The sequence below is a fragment of the Hakea prostrata genome, chromosome 6 (genome assembly GCF_041222555.1).
Source record: "Hakea prostrata isolate BN-2017 chromosome 6, UWA_Hpros_2, whole genome shotgun sequence".
NCBI classification, from domain to species: Eukaryota; Viridiplantae; Streptophyta; class Magnoliopsida; order Proteales; family Proteaceae; genus Hakea; species Hakea prostrata.
This window is the reverse complement of record NC_142605.1, coordinates 32274574-32283190: the sequence shown is the minus strand read 5'-3', so window position 1 is coordinate 32283190 and position 8617 is coordinate 32274574. Positions and strand designations below refer to the sequence as shown.

The following is an 8617-nucleotide window of genomic DNA, read 5'->3' as shown; positions in this document are numbered from 1 at the left end:
GAACATACATAGATGTGGTCGATGGCTGATCAAGAGGGCCATGGCCTAGGTCGGTGACCTCCATAGAACTTTGGAGAGGTGCAGGCCTAACATCTCCCCAAGTGAGAGTGTACATCATAATTTGTAGCAGTGGAGGTATGCGTGCGCACGTCGTCCCCTACCAATTGTCTATCAACTGAAGTTTGTTATCTTGGTTCTGTTGTATTTCTTTGATGTAGGTCAGGTGAAGTGAGAAGCAGCAGAAGAGTTCCCCAAACAATGCTTACAGGTTGTTCAAATGTCGAGGTTCTAGTTTCCTTCGCCTAAGGGCCTGGTTTATGATCTCAACTTCACTTACAGTGTTCTGGGAATCTTATGAGGGAATTAGTATCGTGCAGTGGGGCTGTCTTACTTCCTTTTTCAGGTGAAGTCATAAAGAAAAATAGATTTTCAATTCATTGAGAGGAATAGTGCTCTGTTAGGTTAAATTTTGGAGAAAGCATATTATTCTTTTTTTCCTTGGGAGTTTGAAATCATGGTTGATCCTAGGGAAGATTGTGTTTCTTTCAAAATTCAAACTCGACGTGGGAGGAGATACGATAATGTGTACATATATGGTGGTTTCATGGCACATCAGACCTATATGTATCGAATGTGGGATTCAACTGATCTTGGTGCAAGGCAGTAATGATCGAGCCTAGTAGAGTTCCATTTGATTGGTAAACTTAAACTTAGAAATCCTTTTGTCTATTGCACGTGCACCAAACTCCGCTCTTCTTCTTCTCCGCTTGGATAGTCTGCCTGCTCATCTCCCTGTCGAGGGAGTTGTCTAAACTTTGTAATGAGAATGACAAAGTTATTAGCAGTATTATGAATCCTCAATTCTTTGATGAAGAGAGAGAATCCTCAATGAATTCCCAACTACAATGGATCTTGGAAATTTTGAGCTGCCTCTCATATGCTCGTAGGCTGCCCCCTTTCTTTCTTCTGTTTTTCATTGGGTGCTACAGATTCTTCTATTCAGCCTTTCTTTTCTTCCTTGGGGTTCTGAAATTTCATCATCCTTACTAGTTTGTGTGATTTCACTGTCCTTAACATCATTCTTGAACTTGGAACTTTTTAAAATGACCACCTCCTATTTCTTCTTGGTTTTCCCTTATCTTCTACCATTCATTACTCATTGGTGATCCCATATCGAGTTCTCTGTTCTTCTTTCTATCATTGTTGGGTGTTCAGAAATTCACCATTCCAGCTAACAATTTCTCATTTCTTTTTAACCATCTCACACATTTGTTTTTTGGGTGATAATTTTTTTATATTCATCATTTATAACCTGATCATAGGATTGTCAATTGTGTTGAGTGTTATGGTTTATGTTACTATTGTAGTCCTCTGGTCAATCTTAAAAAAAAACTGCAATCTTATGTGGAATTGAAGTTCTTTGATAAGAATAAGGCTGGCCAAAGAAGAGATTCCATCTAAATTAAAACGCAGAACTAAGCATCAATATTGTTTTAATGCCTGTGACCATATCTGCGCTTATTGGTCTCTAGATTGGGTGAACATGTAAGCAATTGCAGAGGGAGATTGTTTAAATGTACAATAGATGGGACAAAGTAAAGTATTAATGGTGCCAAACTCTTAACCATTGACCCTGTATATCTGTAATTATTGTAGGAGCTGAAGGTATCTATTGAGCACAGAAGACATCGATGTAGCGTTGTAATTGTTGTCAAAACTGTGATCGTATTATCAAACCTCATGCCCTAAAATCTTGTGGACCGAACATGCAAGGGTATTCACACATCAAGAGAAGAAGAAGACATGATTACGGAGTTCGGCATATGCCTACTCTCCGGGATTCAGGTATGAATCCAATTCACTAAGCCTTTGGGAAGTTACAGATTTAGAAGAAGAAAGAAGAGATTACGAATACACCTGATACAAGCAACCATAGGTTTCCAAAGTACCATCGAGTGCTCGCCATACTCTAGCGATCAAAAGCCCTATATCATCTCCTTCAAGAACCAAGGAAGATCAGAGCTACAGGCGATCGAAGACAACAACCATGGACGAACCTTCAGAAAGCTTCAAGAACCGTAGAACAGAGAGAAATCCCCAAATAAAATCGATTTGCATATACCCCCTAAACCAATCCAGCCCTCTAATAAACAATAGGCTGTGAACCATATGAACCCAACCGGTTCGGTTCATGACTAAAGAAGTACAAATACCAGATTACCCCTAACAATCTCCCCCTTAATCTGTACACCCAAAATGACTATAGTGAGCTGGATGCGATCGTCATCATCCAAGTATACCTGCACACACAAGACAAAAGAAAACCACAGTACAAAGCAAATAAAATATGCAAAATACCTAGACATACACTAACTATGCAACACTAATGACTCCATGCAGATATACCATGCAACAGACTGCACCAAGTAGAGAAAACCCTAAACATAACTCATAACTCATAACTCACTCATATAACTATGAAGAGCACACATGCACACACCAGGCAAATATCTCATAACTGAGACAAACAGAGAAAGAGTTATAAAAATTTGGGCAGCATCTCCCCTAAAACTGCAACAAATGCAAAACCTAATAAACAATCAAATAACAACAAGACACACATCACAATCCAAAAAACAAATAATATACAACTCAAAACTACAGAACATATGTACTAAAAGACAACATCACCAATTCCCAACAAATCAAGACAATGTAGAAATTTTGAAAGAGGCAATGACTTAGTACCACAGTCTGCAGGATTATGCTCAGTACTTACCTTTTCAACTAAAAGTGAACCATCAGTTATTTTATCCCTGAGAAAGAAGTATTTAATGTTTATATGTTTGGTTCTGTCATGATAAACAATATTCTTACATAAAAAGATAGCACTCTGATTATCAATAAAGACAACAGGTTTAATCTTCAAAATACTAAGTTCACACAACAAACCATTCAACCATATACTCTCTTTAACACATTCAGATGCAGCAACAAGCTCAGCCTCTGTAGTGGACAAATCAACTATAGGCTGTTGTTGCACCTTCCAACTGATGCAATTACCAGATAACAGAAAGAAATAGGAAGATAATGATTTTCTGTTATCTACATTACTGGCATAATCAGAGTCAGTATATCCTTCAAGAATAAGATCACCAGGTGTGGACTTGAACACTAAACCTTTTTGAACAGTACCTCTCAAATACCTTAAGAGCCACTTGAGAGCAAGCCAATGTTCTTTACCAGGATTAGACATAAACCTACTCAGTACACTAACAGCATGAGCAATATCAGGTCTAGTACATATCTTGAGATACATAAGAGAACCTAAAAGACTAGAATAAGGGATCTTTGACATTTCAATTTTTTCAAAGTTATTCTTAGGACAATGATCATTCGAAAGTTTAAAATGTGCAGCTAAAGGAACATTTACATGTTTACAATTAAGCATGTTAAACTTCTCAAGCACCTTCAATAAATATAATCTCTGACCAATGAACATAGTATCCTCCCCCTTATCCCTATAAATCTCAATCCCTAAAATTTTCTTGGCTGTCCCAAGATCCTTCATCTCAAATTCAGATTTCAGCTTGTTCTTAATATCTTGAATAAGACTAGAATCAACACAAGCAATCAATATATCATCAACATAAAGTATAAGATACAACACAATAGAATCTGAAATGAGAAAATATAGGCAATTGTCATAAACACTTTTCTTAAACCCTACACTCAACACAAATGTGTCAAAACGTTTGTTCCATTGCCTAGGAGCCTGTTTAAGTCCATAGAAAGATTTCTTCAACAAGCAAGCTTGTGATTCCTCTCCAGCTGTCGAGATGCCTAAAGGTAGTTGCATATATATCCTTTCTTCTAAATTGCCATGAAGAAAGGCAGTTTTCACGTCCAATTGCTCTATAGTCATTTTGTTATGAGCAACAAGGGACAACAACAACCTTATAGTCTTATACTTGGCAACTGGAGAGAAAATTTCATCATAATCCACCCCTTCTCTTTGAACAAAACCTTTTGCAACAAGTCTGACCTTATATCTTTTGGAATTATCAATTCCATCATCCTTGATTTTAAATATCCACTTACAAAGTAATAACCTTTGATCCTTGGGCTTCTGAACTAGTTCCCAAACCTGGTTCTTATTTAATGAATCTAATTCATCATTAATGGCTTGAACCCATAAATCTTTATCTTTGGAACCCAAAGCTTCTTCATAGGAACTAGGTTCATCTAACCCAATATCAGAGACAGAAATATCAGTCTCATGTGCAAAGTTGGCTACATACCTTCTAGGTGGCATAACCACTCTCCTAACTCTATCCCTTTCCAATTGGTAACTACTCAGATCAGGAATTTCTTCCACCTCTCCAGTGGAAGTCTCAGGAGAGGGCAATGGCCCACTCTCAATCTCAGAAACTACAACCTCAGATTCTTTATTACCAGAACTAGGTTGAGGGGAAGTCAAAGGTTCTTTAGGTATACTAGAATCAAGAGTCTGAGCAGGACTTAAGAAAACATCAGCCTGCCCTAAATCAAATTGAGTGAAGTCTGTCATTCTTTGATCAAGTGGATTCAAATTGGTATTGTCAATGGAAAGACAAGGGAACACACTCTCCCTAAAGAGAACATCTGTAACACCTAGCCCAAATCTAGCCCGGAAACCCGATCTGTTTTGCGTGAAGTAGGTTTTGTTTAATGTTGACTTTGAAGTTTGACCGTGATTTCAGTTTTACTATCTTTGAAAATCTTAGGAAGATGTCTTTGTGGGCCATCTCAGTAGAAGATATGGTGTTTGACCCAAAACCCATGGATATTGATAATGGTGTTTCCTTATGGAAACCTTACTTGATTTGGTGTTGAACTATTTATTTGTGAAAAAGAATTTGGTTGATGGACCTAAAGCTTAGTTGGACCTAGTTTGAAGACATCCCTCCATACTAGGTAAGTAGTACGATGTATTGAAAGAAGCCCATCCAAAAATATTGAAGTTAGGCCCATTAAATCCCTATTTTTGAACAAATTGTCCAAGCAGTGGCATTTTGGTAAATATCTGTTTTTAAGGTTTTCAAAAGCTTTATTTCTTTTAATTTCGTGGTAAACTATTCCCACCATGTTTCTAAACCTCTTGATAGCATGGGATCGACCTTTGAACTTCCTCTTTGGCAACCAATCAACCAACAGGGTCAGTTTGGTCAGTTTGGTGAAACCCTAGTAACTCTTGAACTCTTTGTGATATGTAAAAAAGGGGGAACTCCATGTGTTTCACTCTCAATTTGTTTCTAAGTCTTTGGAGAACGTGGGAAGATCCCTAGATCCTCTCCTTCGAAGCCAAGACAGATCCTCAAGTATCTATTCAGGTTTCTTCAGCAGTTTCTCTTCTAAAAGGTTGGTATTCAATTCGCTTCTTCTTTAATTCATTCTTTCTTCTCTACTTCTGATTTTCTGATCATGAGAAGGGTATTACACTACTGTAATGACCTCTTCTTTAATTCTTTTAGCCCTAGAGTGAATCCCCCAATTCACTCTATGATCTTGAAGCCATATGGCGATGATCCTTGAATTTGATTCCACCAAAGCTCTTAATGATACTTTCCCTAATTTCCTACCTATCTTTATTATTGTGGGGAAAGTCTCATATTATTACCATGACCTTCCCTTGTGTCCTCATGATTGAGGAGTTGATCCTTGTTTTTCCTTGGAACAATTGGCAACCCTTTTATTTTCTATTAATTCATTGGACTCTCCCCAAAACCTTTCTTGATTGTAAATTCTTTGCCCTAAGGGTGAATTTTTATTCTCCCTAGTCTTTTCGCGGGATACACGGATTCTTGTTAGTAATCCCTAATTGTATGATTTGAATTTATTTCCCTTCACTTTAATTGAGAACCTTATTTTCTCTCATTAGTAGACCCTTTCTAATTCCATTCTTTATTTTGAAATACTAATGAGATTTTCCTTTATCTATCTCGGGTTGTTTTTGTGAGAATTAATTATGGGTAACTCTCATGAGAGGTAACCAACTCTTATGAGAGGTAACCATATATGAAACCCTATTGTTCTTTTATTTGTTGGAAACTTCCCAACACTTTTTCTGATTGTGCATTCCTTGTTTCTCTTTCCCATGGGTGAATCTTGATTCTTTGTTTCTCTTTCCCTTGGGTGATATTTGAGTTAACCTAAACTTGATCACTAATTTTCTTCATGATCCATGTTTAACCTAATTAGGATTTCTAATTATTCTTTCTTCATTCTTGTTTCTTGTTTGAGATCGGGAAAAAGATGATGCATCCTTGCAACCATCTATTCCATGATCTCATTCTATTTTTTGAGATCTATGATCATCATCATGATCTTAACCCTAGTCAAATAAATTCCTTGAAACCCTAATCCTTTTATGATTAGGTAACCAAGACTGGGAGGTTTCCCCCACCACATTTCCTCAGGGGTTTTAAACCCTAAGGTAACAGAGGGACTCCTATTGATTAGGTGAACAACTGTTGTAACAGCTTCACCCCAGAAACCCTTAGGTACCCCTGAACTAATGAGCATACATCTAGTCTTGTTTAAAATTGTCCTATTCATTCTTTCAGCAATGCCATTTTGCTGAGGGGTATATTTAACAGTCCTATGCCTTTGAATCCCTTTGTCATTACAAAATCCATTAAACATTTCATTAACAAATTCTAATTCATTGTCAGTCCTTAATGTTTTAACTTTCTTTCCACTCAAGTTTTCTACCAAAGCAACCCAATACTTGAACTTTTCAAAAGTTTCATCCTTGGTCTTCAATAAGAAGATCCACACTTTCCTAGAGTAATCATCAACAAGGGATAAGAAATAAGAGTTTCTACCATAAGATAAGACTGAAGCAGGTCCCCACAAATCAGCATGTACATATTCTAATATATCCCCAGATAAGTGAGACCCAGCTCCAAAGCTTAACCGGTGCTGCTTACCTAGGACACATGACTCACAAAACTCTAAGTTATCAATAACATCCTTGCCAAACAGGCCTTGTTTACTTAGAGCTTGCATCCCTTTATTGCTTATGTGTCCTAGCCTAGCATGCCACACACTAGTGATATTTGACTCACTTGACAAACAAAAAATATTGAAGATATTATTTAGGAATGTACTACCATCAAAAACATACAAACCAGGCTGAGAAATGCCCTTTAAACATACATGAGATCCCTTAGATACAGAAAGACTACCCCCAGAGATACAAGTTACAAACCCAGCACTGTCAGGGCTACTAATTGAAATCAAGTTTCGCTTTAAGTCAGGTATGTATCTAACATCATGTAAGGTAAAAACAGATTTATTGTGATTCATCAATTCAACAGAACCAATACCAACTACATCACATAAATCATGATTTCCCATCATAACTTTGGCATTATTTAACTCAGACAAATGTGTAAACCAGTGTATGTGTGGACACATGTGATAAGTACAACCTGAATCTAAAATCCATCCTTCTTGCCTACTAACCTCAGATATGGTAAGCACCTCACTGATGTCTTCATAGACATTGGCTTGACCATTCTTGGGTCCAAGCATATCAGAATGGGAAGTCTCCAATTCCTTCATTTTTCTCTTATATGCAAAGCAATTTTTCTTAAAGTGTCCTACTTTCTTGCAAAAGAAGCATCTCTTGAGGTTTGTATCAGACTTGTTGTTCCCATTATTATTCTTATTGTTAGTCTCATGACTTTCAATTACTTTTCCCTTCTCTTTGGGTCTCCCTTGTTTGTAAGAGCCCTTGCCCTTAACAAACAGGTTTTCCCCACTGCCCTTAGTCTCACCAGAAGCCAATAGTTCAAACTCCCTATTCTTTAAGGCATCAATCAGTTGTTCTAGGGAAATGTTTTGACAGGCATACTTGATTGAGTTCTTAACAACAAGATAATCATTATGAAGTGAATTCAATAGGATAATAGACAAGTCCTGATTTTCCAATCTAGTCTTCTCCCCTGTATTTGCTAAGTCTTGAATCAGCTTCTTAAATATATCTAGGTTCTTGTCAAGGCTGATTGTAGGGTCCATCTTAAACCCATACAACCTCTCATTCAAATAAAATTTGTTACCTAGATTCTTTTTCTGATAGATCTGTTCAAGCTTATTCCAAACTTTAATAGGAGTATTGTCATCATCATCAAGACACCTGGTAACCCCATCAGTGATGTTCCAAAGCATGCAACCAGATGCATTCTCCATCACTTCAGTCCTCAAGACTGGATCAATACTTTCAAAGAAAGCATCTGGGTCATCTATTGCTCTTAGGAGCTTTTGCTGAGCCATTAAAGCTCGAACCTTCCTCTTCCAAATCCCAAAGTCCCCTGTGCCATCAAACTTCTCAATATCTACCCTGGAACCCCCCATAGGAGTATCCAAACTTAGGTAGCTAGGGTTCCCCCCTAGACCTACAGCTCTACTAGAGCCTGTGGTAACTACACTAACCACATTGGGAGGAGTATCCTCCCCTGGTAGACTGAAACTGTCACATCCTCCCAGCCGGTACCCTATCTGGCATACCCGAGAGTGTGATCCACAGCCCGAAGATCAGGTATCGAGTAATCAACCTTCCACATAAACAATA

At 37.6% G+C, this 8617-nt stretch overlaps 1 non-coding gene across 1 annotated transcript; it reads left to right on the top strand.

Annotated features, from left to right (window-relative positions):
- LOC149013396 (U1 spliceosomal RNA) lies at positions 1–157 on the top strand. Its single transcript, XR_016174241.1, has one exon. It is a non-coding gene; the product is annotated as a U1 spliceosomal RNA (small nuclear RNA).
- Positions 158–8617: the final 8460 nt, after the last annotated feature.